This window comes from Capricornis sumatraensis, chromosome 1 (assembly GCF_032405125.1).
Source record: "Capricornis sumatraensis isolate serow.1 chromosome 1, serow.2, whole genome shotgun sequence".
Taxonomy (NCBI): domain Eukaryota; kingdom Metazoa; phylum Chordata; class Mammalia; order Artiodactyla; family Bovidae; genus Capricornis; species Capricornis sumatraensis.
The window spans coordinates 236,784,252-236,796,846 of NC_091069.1; the positions used below are offsets into that span (position 1 = coordinate 236,784,252).

At 49.3% G+C, this 12,595-nt stretch overlaps 1 protein-coding gene across 2 annotated transcripts in view; it reads right to left on the reverse strand.

The window, feature by feature from the left end:
• Positions 1-12,209, reverse strand: part of MRAS (muscle RAS oncogene homolog) — a 63,650-nt gene extending 51,441 nt beyond the window's left edge. The window contains exon 1 of one of the 2 annotated variants that reach the window (XM_068972014.1): positions 12,090-12,209. The gene's annotated coding sequence lies outside the window, so the exon portion shown is untranslated. Of the gene's footprint in view, positions 1-11,870; positions 11,998-12,089 lie in introns of those variants that run through there. The other variant, XM_068972008.1, reaches the window with a different exon arrangement.
• Between the last annotated feature and the right edge of the window lie 386 nt (positions 12,210-12,595).

Sequence of the window (12,595 nt, forward strand, 5' to 3'; positions counted from 1 at the left end):
AACCCACATCTCTTATGCCTCCTGCCCTGGCAGGTGGTTCTTTACCACTAGGAAGCCCTGCTTCATGTGTGACCTTAGGCAAATTGCTCCACCCATGAGCGCCTCAGCTTTCTCACCTGTTAACAACAGTATCCACCTCACAGGGTTGTTCTGAGGATGGAATGAGCCAATATGCATGAGTGCCTAGAACAGCACCTGGCACGTGAGGTGTTCGTTTATTACTGTCGTCGTCATCATCGCTGTCATCACTATGCTGTGGGAACTCTCGCCAGGGTCCCCTCCACCGAACTGCACAGAAGGCTGCCTGGGGCATTCAGGGCTGCTCTCCAGGCTGCCCTGAAGCACTCAGGATGGGGCTGGAGGGGAACCAAGGGGCTGCCTTTGGATCACCTCCTTCGGCCTGCAAGCAGCGAGACCTCGGCCACCCAGTGGGATGAAGACCACCGCTCCTGCTGCGAGCGCAAGCCAGGGCTCAACAAGGAAGCACAGTTTATTCCTGATGACCCAAGGAATGACCACGACCCGTGGGTGGCTTATTCTGGGGTGCAGAGAAAGGCAGAAACCGCAGCGCCTCATCCCAGCCAACAAGGACGAGCACAGGAGGTAAAGCTGGAGGCAGAGCAGGTGTTAGAGACACGGGAGTGAGTCCAGCAGGCCCGGTTTGGAATCCTGGCTGTGCCACCTACTAGCTGTGTGACGCTTGACAAATTAATGTATAAATCTCTCTGTACAAAACTATCACTGTTGGTTGGGTAGCAGTAACCAGATGGAGCAGAAGCAGGCTGAGTCCTGTGGCCAGGGCTGTTCATCACGTCCTGACCAAGTGCCAAGCACTCACCTACCTTTTCTGACCAGCACCTCAGACAAGCTGAGGTCACTGCTCTGCCTCCCAAGACACCCGGTTGTCAGTCTTGTCAGCACTCTGCATGCTGCACTCATGGCTTCATTGTTTATGATGCAGTGTGTATCCCCATTAGACTGTCAGTTCCAGGAGGACAGGGCCCATGCTCTGTTTTATCCTCCATTGTATCTCTGGAGCCCAGCACACATGTTACACTGAGAAGATGCTCAATAAATGTACTGACCTACCTCAGTTCTAATCCTCACAGCTACTAATAGTTAGAACAGTTAGAACAGTGCACACTGTTCTAACACAAAGAAAAAAAGATTAACATTTGTGTTTGCTCCGGTCATTGGGAAAGAAAGCCTGGCGGAAGACTTTGACCGGGTTCAGAACAGTGACGACAACAACCCCACAGCTCCTGCTGTGGTTCTGCAGAAGGTCATGGTGTAGCTCTGGGGTGCAGGTGCACACCTCTTGCTCAAACAAGCTCTTTACTGGCTCTTTTCACAAGTAAAAGGGTAGGATCCCAGCCTAGTCTCCATGTCATCATTTCTCTGTAGTCAAGAATAATGGCATGGAAATGCAAAAGACCCCGATTAGCCACAGCAATCTTGAGAAAGAAGAATGGAGCTGGAGGAATCAACAGTCCTGATTTCAGTCCATCCTGCAAAGCTACAGTCATCAAGACAGTATGATATTGGCACAAAAACAGAAATAGAGACCAAGGGAATACAACAGAAAGCCCAGAGATAAACCCACACGCCTATGGGCACCTTATCTTTGACAGAGGAGGTAAGACAACACAATGGAGAAAAGATGACTGGGAAAACTGGGACAGCCACGTGTAAAAGAATGAAATTAGAACACTTCCTAACACCATACACAAAGATAAACTCAAAATGGATTAAAAACCTAAATGCTAAAACCAGAAACTATAAAACTCCTAGAGGAAAACATAGGCAGAAACTTTTTGACATAAATCACAGAAAGATCCTCTATGATCCACCTCCTAGAGTAATGGAAATAAAAATAAAAACAAACAAATGGGACCTCATTAAACTTAAAAGCTTTTGAACAGCAAAGGAAACTATAAACAAGATGAAAAGACAACCCTTAGAATGGGAGAAAATAATTACAAATGAAGCAACTGGAAAAGGATTAATCTCTAAAATATACAAGCAGTTCATGCAGCTCAACATCAGAGAAACAAACAACCCAATCAAAAAAAGGGCAGAAGACCTAAACAGACATTTCTCTAAAGAAGACATCCAGATGGCCAGTAAACATGTGAAAAAATACACAACATCACTCATCATTAGACAAATGTAAATCAAAACTATAACTAGGTATCACCTCACACCTGTCACCATGGCGATCAAAAAAATCTACCAACAATAAATGCTCGAGAGGATGTGGAGAAAAGGAAACCCTCTGGCACTGGTGGTGGGAATGTAAATTGATACAGCCACTATGGAGAACAGTACGGAGATTTCTTAGGAGTTTTATTCTTAGAAATAAAACTACCATATGACCTAGCAATCCCACTACTAGGCATATACCCATAATTGAAAAAGATACATGTAACCCAGTGTTCATTGCAGCACTATTTATAATAGCTAGAACATGGAAGCAACCTAGATGTCCATCAACAGATGAATGGATAAAGAAGCTGTGGTCTATATATACAATGGAATATTACACAGCCATAAAAACGAACAAATTTTTTTAAAAAAGAAACAAATTTGAGTCAGTTCTAGTGAGGTGGATGAACCTAGAGCCTGTTATACAGAGTGAAGTAAGTCAGAAGGAGAAAAACCAATATCATTTATTAATGCATATATATGGAATCTAGAAAAATGGTACTGATGAACGTATTTCTCAGACATAGAAAACAGACTTATGGACACAACAAGGCAAGGAGAGAGTGGAAGAATTGAGAGAGTAGCACTGAAACATATACATTACCATGTGTAAAACTGATGCTTTTAAACTGTGGTGCTGGAGAAACTCTTGAGAGTCCCTTGGACTGCAAGGAGATGAAACCAGTCAGTCCTAAAGGAAATCAACCTGAATATTCATTGGAAGGACTGATGCTGAAGCTGAAGCTCCAATACTTTGGCCACCTGATGTGAAGAACTGACTCAATGGGAAGGAGCTTGATGCTGGGAAAGATGGAAGGCAGGAGGAGAAGGGGATGACAGAGGATGAGATGGTTGGATGGCATCACTGACTTGATGGACATGAGTTTGAGCAAGCTGTGGGAGTTGGTGAAGGACAGGAAAGCCTGGCGTGCTGTAGTCCATGGGGTCACAAAGAGTGGGGGAAGAGGTCTGGCGCTGTTTTAACTTCTGCTCCATTCTGAGCGATGGGCCCTTTCTCATAGGCCCTCGGTGACAGCCTGTTACACACAACAGCCTTGGCACGGTGGGGTTTAGGGAGTAAGAAAGTCACACCTAGGGCACCCATGCAAAGTGTGGTGGCTGACTCTGGAGCCCAGATGGCCAGCGGGCCTGGTCCCCGCCCTGCAATCCCCAGAAATACTGCAGATGGGAAGTGTTTCCATCAATGAACGGGTAATCTTCAAAGAAAAATAAATGATACTCTCAGAGAGCTTCCACAGGAAGAAAATCTTTGTGGAAAACGAAGAACTATTGGGGAGAACATCTCCCCACTTTCACATCTGTGGGATGAGAGCTTGCCCAGCCTAACTGGATTAAACAAGAAAGGAGGGCGGTGTGGCCAGGACATGTAAGTCGCAGCAGCCCCGTCCCTCTAACAGACATGGCAAAGGAGGGCCAAGCAGGTGGGGACTTGCCCAAGGTCACACAGAGGACAGGGGGGGGAGAGAGAGTCAGCAGGGGGGCCTGTGGCCCAGGACCCTCCCCACTCTCCTGTGGGTCCTCTGAGGACGGGAGTGAGGACTAAGGGGCCCTGAGCCCCCCTGAGGCCAGCTGCTGGCGGCCCCAGACCCTGCCTGGGCCCTCTCCTCCTTCCTTCCACACAGGGGCTCTCCCACCCTCCACCCAGCTCTCCTATCCACACACACCAGCCCCAAGTAGGAAAAAAGCCCCCGTTAAGTGCTTATGAGAATGGTTATTTTGTGGAAGCGCCAAGTGACCTGCTCCTGCTCTCCCTTTTCCATCCCTCTAGCCGCCCTCAGTTTGAGCCCAGAAGTAAAACAAAGGCTTTGTTTCTTTATTTTGATTTCCTCTTTAAAATCTCAAACATGCAGGAAACACCCACCCAGCCCCAGATAAGCGGAAAGGAGCCCCGTGGGCGGGCAGGGCGGGGGTCACCGTGTCTTAGCACCCCAGGAGCACCAGCAGGGCAAGGAGGTGGTGGGGGCCACGGGGAGCTGACTTCCTCTTCTAGAAGAGAATGGGTGTGAGTGAGCCTGTGTGCGGAGCCTAGGCCTTCCTGACTCTGACGCCAGGGGAATCTCAACCTGAGAAATGCGGGTTGGGAGGGACCACTCAGAAGACATATCTCGCAGAAGTTTTTTTTTTTTTAACATATGCCCCCAAGGCTTTGGGACAGTGGTTCCACCCTTTTCCATCATCTCCGGTTACAATAAAGCAGGCATTGAAAGAACATGATGGATGCTATTTTGGGCTGCCAAGCCTCCTTGTGAGAGAATGGTACTCCCCAAAAGAGATGCGTTTGCCTCTGCCTCTCCCTTGGGACCTCCATTCCCAGTAAAATTAAAATACAAAGGAGTGAGTTTGGGGTCATCTAAAAGGTGGAATTTTCAAGGTGTGTTAAAAGTTCTAACAGCTAAAAAAGAAGAAAAAACAGAACTGAATTAAAACAAATTTTGCCCTTGAAATGAATATATAATGCTTTGGGGAGGCAAGAACCTGTCCCCAGGTCCCCCCAGAATGTTCAGCTCTAAGGGGAAGATGGGTCTCCCCAGCTCTAGCACATCTTCGGCTATCTCCACACAGCACCACATGCTTACAAACACTTTTACTTTTAATCTGGGTAGTTAGGATTCAAGCGACATCCTAACATAGAGTATATATAGCAGATTCTTTGAAAATAATTTTTTTTAAACTTATGGTTTCTGCCATACATCAACATGAATCAGCCATAGATATACATATGACTCTCCCTCTTGAACCTCCCTCCCTCCTCCCACCTCATCCCATTCCTCTAGGTTGTCACAGAGCACAAGTGTGAGTTACCTGCATCATACAGCAAATTCCCAATGGCTATCTATTTTACATATGGTAATATACATGTCTCCATGCTACTCTTTCCCTCCTCTTCCCCTCACTGGGTCTACAAGTCTGTTTTCTATATCTGAGTCTCCATTGCTGCCCTGCAAACAGGTTCATCAGTACCATCTTTTCAGATTCTACATATATGCATTAACATATGATATTTGTTTTTCTCTTTCTGACTTACTTCTTAGGCTCTAACTTCATCCACCTCATTCATTAGAACTGACTCAAATGCATTCCTTTTTATGGCTGAGTAACAAATGGCAACCCGCTTCAGTGTTCTTGCCTGGAGAATCCCAGGGACGGGGGAGCCTGGTGGGCTGCCATCTATGGGGTCGCACAGAGTCGGATACGACTGAAGTGACTTAGCAACATACCCTGAGAAGACCATAACTGAAAAAGATGCGTGTATCCCAATGTTCATTGCAGCAGTTTTTACAATAGCTAGAACATGGAAGCAATCCAGAGGGCCATCAACAGATGAACAGATAAATTTGTGGTACATATATATAATGAAATATTATTTAGCAGATTCTTTTTAAACCAAAACTTTTCTTTAAAAAGTAGGCCATCAACAGAATATGTATGTGTATTCTCGCATAAACAAATAGTTATCAGGTTTAGAACAGACTTAACTGCCTTTATTGGCACAGCCTCTGACTATTTCTATTGCAAGAGAAACCCCAACAAAGCAGATCCTTCTGAGGTCTTTGGGGTCCTGGCCTTTGCCAGCTTCTTCAGCATCTCCATCGAGTCAAGGGAAAGGATGTAGACAGTGCTATCCTTTGTTGGCAACTCAGGGACAGAAAACATTTCAACTCATTCTCACCACTTAGTAAAGAAAACCTGGGGACCACCTCAGGCTCCTGTGTTCTATCACAAAACTAATTGAAATCTCTGTCCCCAACGGTGACTCCTTGAAAAGCCAATCTGCTTGGGGAATGCAAGGCTTTTCCAGAAGGTTTTTAAATCTTTCCTGCACAGCTTTACAAGTGGTGCTTTGCTAACTGTCTTAACTCAAGCCTAAACTACATGCAAATAGGCCATGTCAGGTTCCAGCTCAGTCAGCCGGGGTGGAAGAAGGAGCCTGCAGAGTTGGGTGAGAAACCATCTCCTGTTGTCATGGAGAGCTGCCCCCTCTGCAGCTGGAATGCTTGGCAGAGAGGAGGACCCAGGACCAGGCACACGGGAGCCTTGTTTCCAGGAGAGGGAGAGCTGGCAAGGCTGCGGTGGTGCTGTTCAGTTGCTCATTCGTATCTGACTCTTCATGACCCCATGAACTGGAACACGCCAGGCTTCCTGTCCTTCACTATCTCCCTGAGTTTGCTCAAACTCATGTCCGCTGAAACTGTGATGCCATCCAACTATCTCATCCTCTGTTGCCCCTTTCTCCTCCTGCCTTCAATCTTTCCCAGCATCAGGCTCTTTTCCCAAGGCCATGTCAGGGTACCATATCAGACTCCACCTTCCTTCCTTCGAAGCAGTCCTGCACTTTAGAACATAAAATGCTCAAGGTTTTGAAGATGAGCAGCTTAACAAACTGTCATCTAATTAGAAAAAGAAAATTGTTTTTTTTCCTCCCTTTTCCAAATATTTACATTTACTATCTGAATCACAGTTTGGTTTGGGCAGCTGTGACTAAATGATGTGCCACAGTCTGGCCTGAAACCACGATGGTCAAGGCAGGTGTGTATGTGGGTGGAGGAACTTTTTGAAAGAGGTTAAATCCCAAGATGCACACTTACCTCTCCTCAGTGTGAGTTCAGGCAGCAAAAAGATCTACTGACAACCTCGATGGAGAACCAGGTGGTTATTCATTGAATTTGCTGGGGACGTGGAGCTAAGGGAGCCAAGACGTGGAAACTTGGGAGCGGGGCTCTGAAAGTCAGTCGGAGGCTGAGGGCAGGCCCAGCCAGCCAGGTCTCCTGAGCAGGGACATGCTGAAGCCCTGCCAGCGTGGAAGGGATCAAGGGCAGACAAAAGGGTCCCATCTGCTCAACTGGGGTAACGGATACATGGTGTTTGTTATATATCATCCTTTGTATTTTTATATCTTTGAAAATTACAAAATATGTCAAGTGCGCAAATGATGCAGGGCTTTCTGGTTGACCAGAGGATTAATGGAAATTAGGGGAAAACTGCCACCATCTAGGGCCCCTCTGCCTCTCTTGTCAACCAGCCGCACGCGCACCTCCACGGTTGCTGTCGCTTCACAGCATCCCTGTGTGTGAATTGCTCTGTCCCCTCTCCCCATGAGGCCTCTACTTCACTCCAGCACTGACTATATCTGGCCAGACCCCCATGAGCCATGCCCCACGAGCACTGAGAGAGAAGGGGGGTGTCATCAGAATGACCAAAGTCATCTATCAGTTCTGGGAGCAGCACTGTGTTACAGGTGGAGCATGCCCTCCAGGACCAAACAGACCTTGGTGAGACTCCTTCCAGGCTCTGCTCCTCTCAGCCCATGGCCATGGGGGTGACTACCACTCTGAGTTCCTGTTTGCACATCTGTAAAGGGCCAACAGCAAAACTGTTGTGAGGCTTAGAGATGGCCAATGCAGAGCCTCTAGTCCAGTCCAGCCCGGAGAGAGGGTGGACATCCAGAGAGACTATCTCCAAGCCACGTCATCTGAAGAGCAGTTGGAGAATGCAAGGCCGCTCGTGCTGGAGGAAAGCTTGACTGTCAAGGTTCATGAGGCACAGATCCAGTGGGATAGGTTAAGGTGAGAAAGGAAAGAACTTTGCAAGGATGAGTGAATCCCAGTGGGTAAACTGATTTGAGGGGCAGCAACCTCCCTGCCTCTAGAAGGGCCCAGCTAAGATCTGCTCCTCAAAGCCTGCACAAATTTTCCCAGCCTCTTCTCAAGGGCCCATTTGGGCCAAAATGTCTACTACTGAACTATTACTGGCTTAATCTTTACCTTAAAAATCAGCATAGTTTTTAACTTAAAATCCTTACTTAGCCTTAATCTGAGCAAAACAGCCATTAAAAAAATAGGTTTGATGTCATACCTTTATTTTTAAAATATACATAATAAGTATGTACGTAACTATTAAAATATGTCCTGCCTAAAAACCATTTACCTCACCACTATGAGAAATATGTTCTCCTAGATCTGAATTGAGACTAAATATGCTCCAGGGGCCCCTTCCTGGTCTGTGATTCTGTTATCTAAAGGCTGCCTGAATACTGATAATGCTCTTAGTTCTTACCGCCCTTTCTGGTTTCCCAAGCATGTTCTCATCTGTGTATTTCATCTAATCCCCATGACAACCCTGAGGGTGAGCTAGAGAAGTCACAGATGGAGCCTGAGCCCCTACAGCGCAGGATACTCCCAAGGCTCTATGGATAGGGTCACAGAGGGCCCGAATCGGAGCTGAGGACTTCCATCCCCGGCCACCTCCTTCTATTACCACATGCTGAACAGCCAAATCCCTTCCTGTACTCTCCAAAATCTCATTAGGAACACAGCCCACATCCAAATCACGATGTTTATCCATCTAGGTGGCCAGATGCCAGCTCTGTAGATGAAAATGTGCCCCTCTGAGCAAGTCATCTTATAACCAATGGTAACCCACATTGTCATTTGGCCACCTGGCCATCAGCAGTTTCCACTGACTAAAGCTATCAAAAATACTAAAGGAAAGACTTCCCTGGTGGTCCAGTGGCTGAGATTCCACTCTTCCAACACAGGGGACCCAAGTTCAATCCCTGGTGAGGGAACTAGATCCCACATGCTGCAACTAAGAGTTCATACACCACGACTAAAGATCCTGCATGCCACAGCAAAGACGCAACACAGCCAAATAAATGAATATTTTAAAAAACATGAAAGGACAATGATAGGGACATTTAAAAGCTAAATACACACTGCTACTTCATGACTCCTACAATGGATGTAGGAGATGACTGCAGATGACTGCAGAAAGCTGTCTTGGATCATGCCAGCGGGCAACAGACCCTGGGCTCGGTGGTGAGGCTCAGTAGATGGCCAGGGGTGGGGAGTCAGAACACGCAGCACCAGCCTCGTTATGACAGCAAGAATGTTACCTGGAAGACTAGAGATGGGCACCAAGGGATGCACGGCAGACACCAAGGCGTGCAGTGCAGATGTTCCCCTGGCCTTGACAACGTCCTCTGTTGTCTGAACAGGGGATGGCAGCACTATGCTCTCAGAGTTCCACAAGACAGATCTGCTGGCTGATTGCATGGACTTCCTCTCATGGCTGAGAATTATGCCCGTCCAGCTCCGCTACGACAGCCTGCTGGCCTGGCTGGGAGGTCAGAGCCTCAGAGCAGGTCCTCAGTGAACAGTACTGAAGCAGGGGATCTAGCCTGGGATCCAGGGCTCATTATCAGAGATACACAAATCTCCCAAACTGTATGCCTAACTTCATACATCCAAGCAATGTTTCTCTGGGCGTCTCACTGGCATATTAAAGAGGTAGTGGCCCAAGAAGGTAAAAACCATTGCTCTGAACACTCAGCCTTCTTGGCTGCCTGTCCTATGCAAGAACTTGCTGGAAATGGCATTAATATCCCATCCCTGTTAGAGACTTCACCAGAGTTGAGAGCATCTTTGGGAGATCTAAACTCTGCTTAATCCACTACTACTTGGGTTTTGTTATTTGCAGTCAGAAGCATCCTTCTTTTCTCCCATCCCCAGACAAAGGTAACTGTACCTTCTAGCTAGTCAGATACCTGCCCCAGGCCTGGCAGGTGTGGAGCCTTTGGAACTCAATGCACACTTTTTGGATGCTTAAGAACATCCCAACTTTGCACAAGAATGTGTTCCTATATAGTTCACATGCTTGTGTTTTGTGCAAACTACATGATATTCATGAGCAGGTATGTTTCCAAGTGCTTCCAGGGAGGCATACTCCTTATGGTGCATTTCATTAGGAGACAGTGATGACACCAGTTGTGAAATATAAAATAGAGGTCATATTTCCCCATGAAATTACTTGATCCAGCAGGCTGGTCGACTTGTGAATCGAGCTGATATTAAACCCAGACACTCCAGGAACTGGTTCAGTCCATCAGAGCCCAGAAGTCTTCCCTGGTTCCAGGTGATCACTCAAGCTCAGGAGCCAACCCCAGGGATAATGGACTTGTCTCTCTCTAAGCAACTCAGAACAACTCAGTGTGAAATACCTGTGATTAGAGCTAATAAAAGTTATACCTGTCACAAAGATATCTTAGGCAGGTGAAAACATAAGTGGTGGCAAATACACACAGAGCTGGCAGCCCTGGACAACTGTCACTTGCCTCACCAGTGTTCAGCGGAGGGCCCTGACCGCCCCCCGTCCCATAAGGAAACGCTGAAGTAGGCGGGTAAGGGGCAGTTTCTGCTAGAGCTCCTGGCTTACACAACACCCACCCCACCCCCATAGAGGCTGGCAGACCCTGTAGCTTCCAAAACTCCAGAGCATCAAAGCTTCAAACCTCCTGACCTAGCAGAGAAAGGACAAACTACACCCTAATCCACAGACAGAGAAGCTAACTAGCTGCTAGGAATGAGAAGAGACTGAGGGTCAAAATCATGACCCAAAACATTTTCAGTCCCCTAGTCAGCAGGGAAATGCGATTTATAGGAAATTGGGAGATTTACAAAAATGTTAGCCAGCTCAAGTTTCTTTCCTGGGATGAGAAGCAGGAGCAACTCTTAAGAACTGTCATGGTGAAAATGCTTTGTTTGCTGCAAAGCCCCTGACACGTGTCAGTTATTAATATCAGCAGCTCACCACCCCACACTTGAACCAACCAGTGAAAGGCAACGGAGTCAAAGCCTAACACAGGCTGCACCCGGAGCCATGAAGCCAGGGCAGCCAGACCCTCCCCAGAGGGGCTGGAGAGCTGAGGGTCTACATGGACCCTAGACAGGATCCTGGGCAAGTTACTGACTCTTTCTAGCCCCTGTACCCCATCTGCATGGGGGTAATGAGAAGACCCTTCTGGAGTCTCGTCAAATGATGAGCAAGCATATACACGTCAAGTGCCTGGTCTGTGAAAGCCCTGCTGGCAGCTATTATTACAGTGGAGCTTCGGGGCTTTTTGGTCAGATTTCTTCATCATTCCTGCTGTGAGGAAGGTCACTCTTTTGAGGCTACAGATCTGAGCCTTGTCAGTTACCCTCTCTGGTCAGGTCCAGGACACAGTGTGAGTCTTGGAGGGACAAGAACCATTCTAGTCCAAAGAGGTTTACTAGGAGTAGGGGCTGGGTGGGAAAGGAGGGACAATCCCAGAGCGCAGGGATCAGGGCCCATATGAAGTGGCCCTTGTCTGCCTCTCCAGACTGGCCTCTGGCCCCAGCCAGCACAGACCTCAGCGCCAGCCACAGTCTATCTGGGTGTCCATTGCCCATGTTCTGCCAGGCATCACCTCCTTTAGGAGGCCTTCCCTGACCCTCCACGCTGTCTGTTCCCAGAGCCCCTGTGCTCCCCTGATCCCAGAACCGACACACAGGGCTCACTTTGCACTCCTACCTTCCCCGCGGCACAGGATCTGGCATTGTGCCCCACACGCAGTGGGAGCCCCTGCAGGTCCCATTCAATGAATGAGCCGGGGCCCTGGTGGTGACCAGAGCCCCAAGCCCTGTGGCGCCGCAAAAGACTGTTAATGCAGCAGTCTGCTTCTTATCATTCAGACAAATTTGACAACTCTCTCGACAGATCCCTGCCCTCGTTAACGCCCCTCTAAAAATATAAAGAGCCACCACCAACCCTTCCCCATCCCACTCGAGACCCGCCGCCCACTCCCCGCGGCTTCTCGCCAGAGGAAAAAGGAACCCAAAGGCGGTTACCATGAAAGGGGCTTTTTAGGTGGTGAGCAGGCCCATCTCACTAGGGTCCCGATCGTCGCCGACTTCTCGATCGCACACAGTTACGCTGGAGCCTGAGATGGGGGCATAAGGCCAGTCCCCAAGCGCCGTCCTCCGGCCCGGCCCGGGGCGGCCACACCTCCCGCCCGGAACAAAGCGCCCGGCCGGTCCCCTCCCTCCCAGCCCGCCCCGACCTCTCACCGCGCACTCTAGCCCAGCTTGGCTCCGGCCTCAGGCCACCTCCTCCATGCCCGCGCCAACCAGAAGACAGCGCCGCGCCCTCCGGGCCCCGAGGCGGCCCGACTGACGGCTTTGGGCCCGCGGCCTGCCGGCCGCTCCGGCCGGTCCCCGCCCCGGCGCCTCCTTAAAGCGACCGCGCAGCCCGCGCGCGCCCCAGCCTAGTGCCTGGCGAGCCGCGCATTCCTTATATTGCAACAGCGCCTGCTAAAAATAGAGCGCCGCCTCCGTAGGCGCTGGGGGGGCCGGGCCCGGCGCTGCGACCCTGCCACCCCCGCGGGCCCCAGACTCCCAGGACGCGCGGCTCACGAGGTTTGTGCCACCTGCGCCGAGCTCCCGGGACCCAGCAGGGCACGCGTACCGGGCCTCCCCCGCGGTCCCGCGCACTTACCCGGGTCCGACCACTGGCGCCCGGGAGGTGGCTTTAAGGTGGACGCCGAGTGGGAATTCGCCCGGGCCTCTTTAAGAGC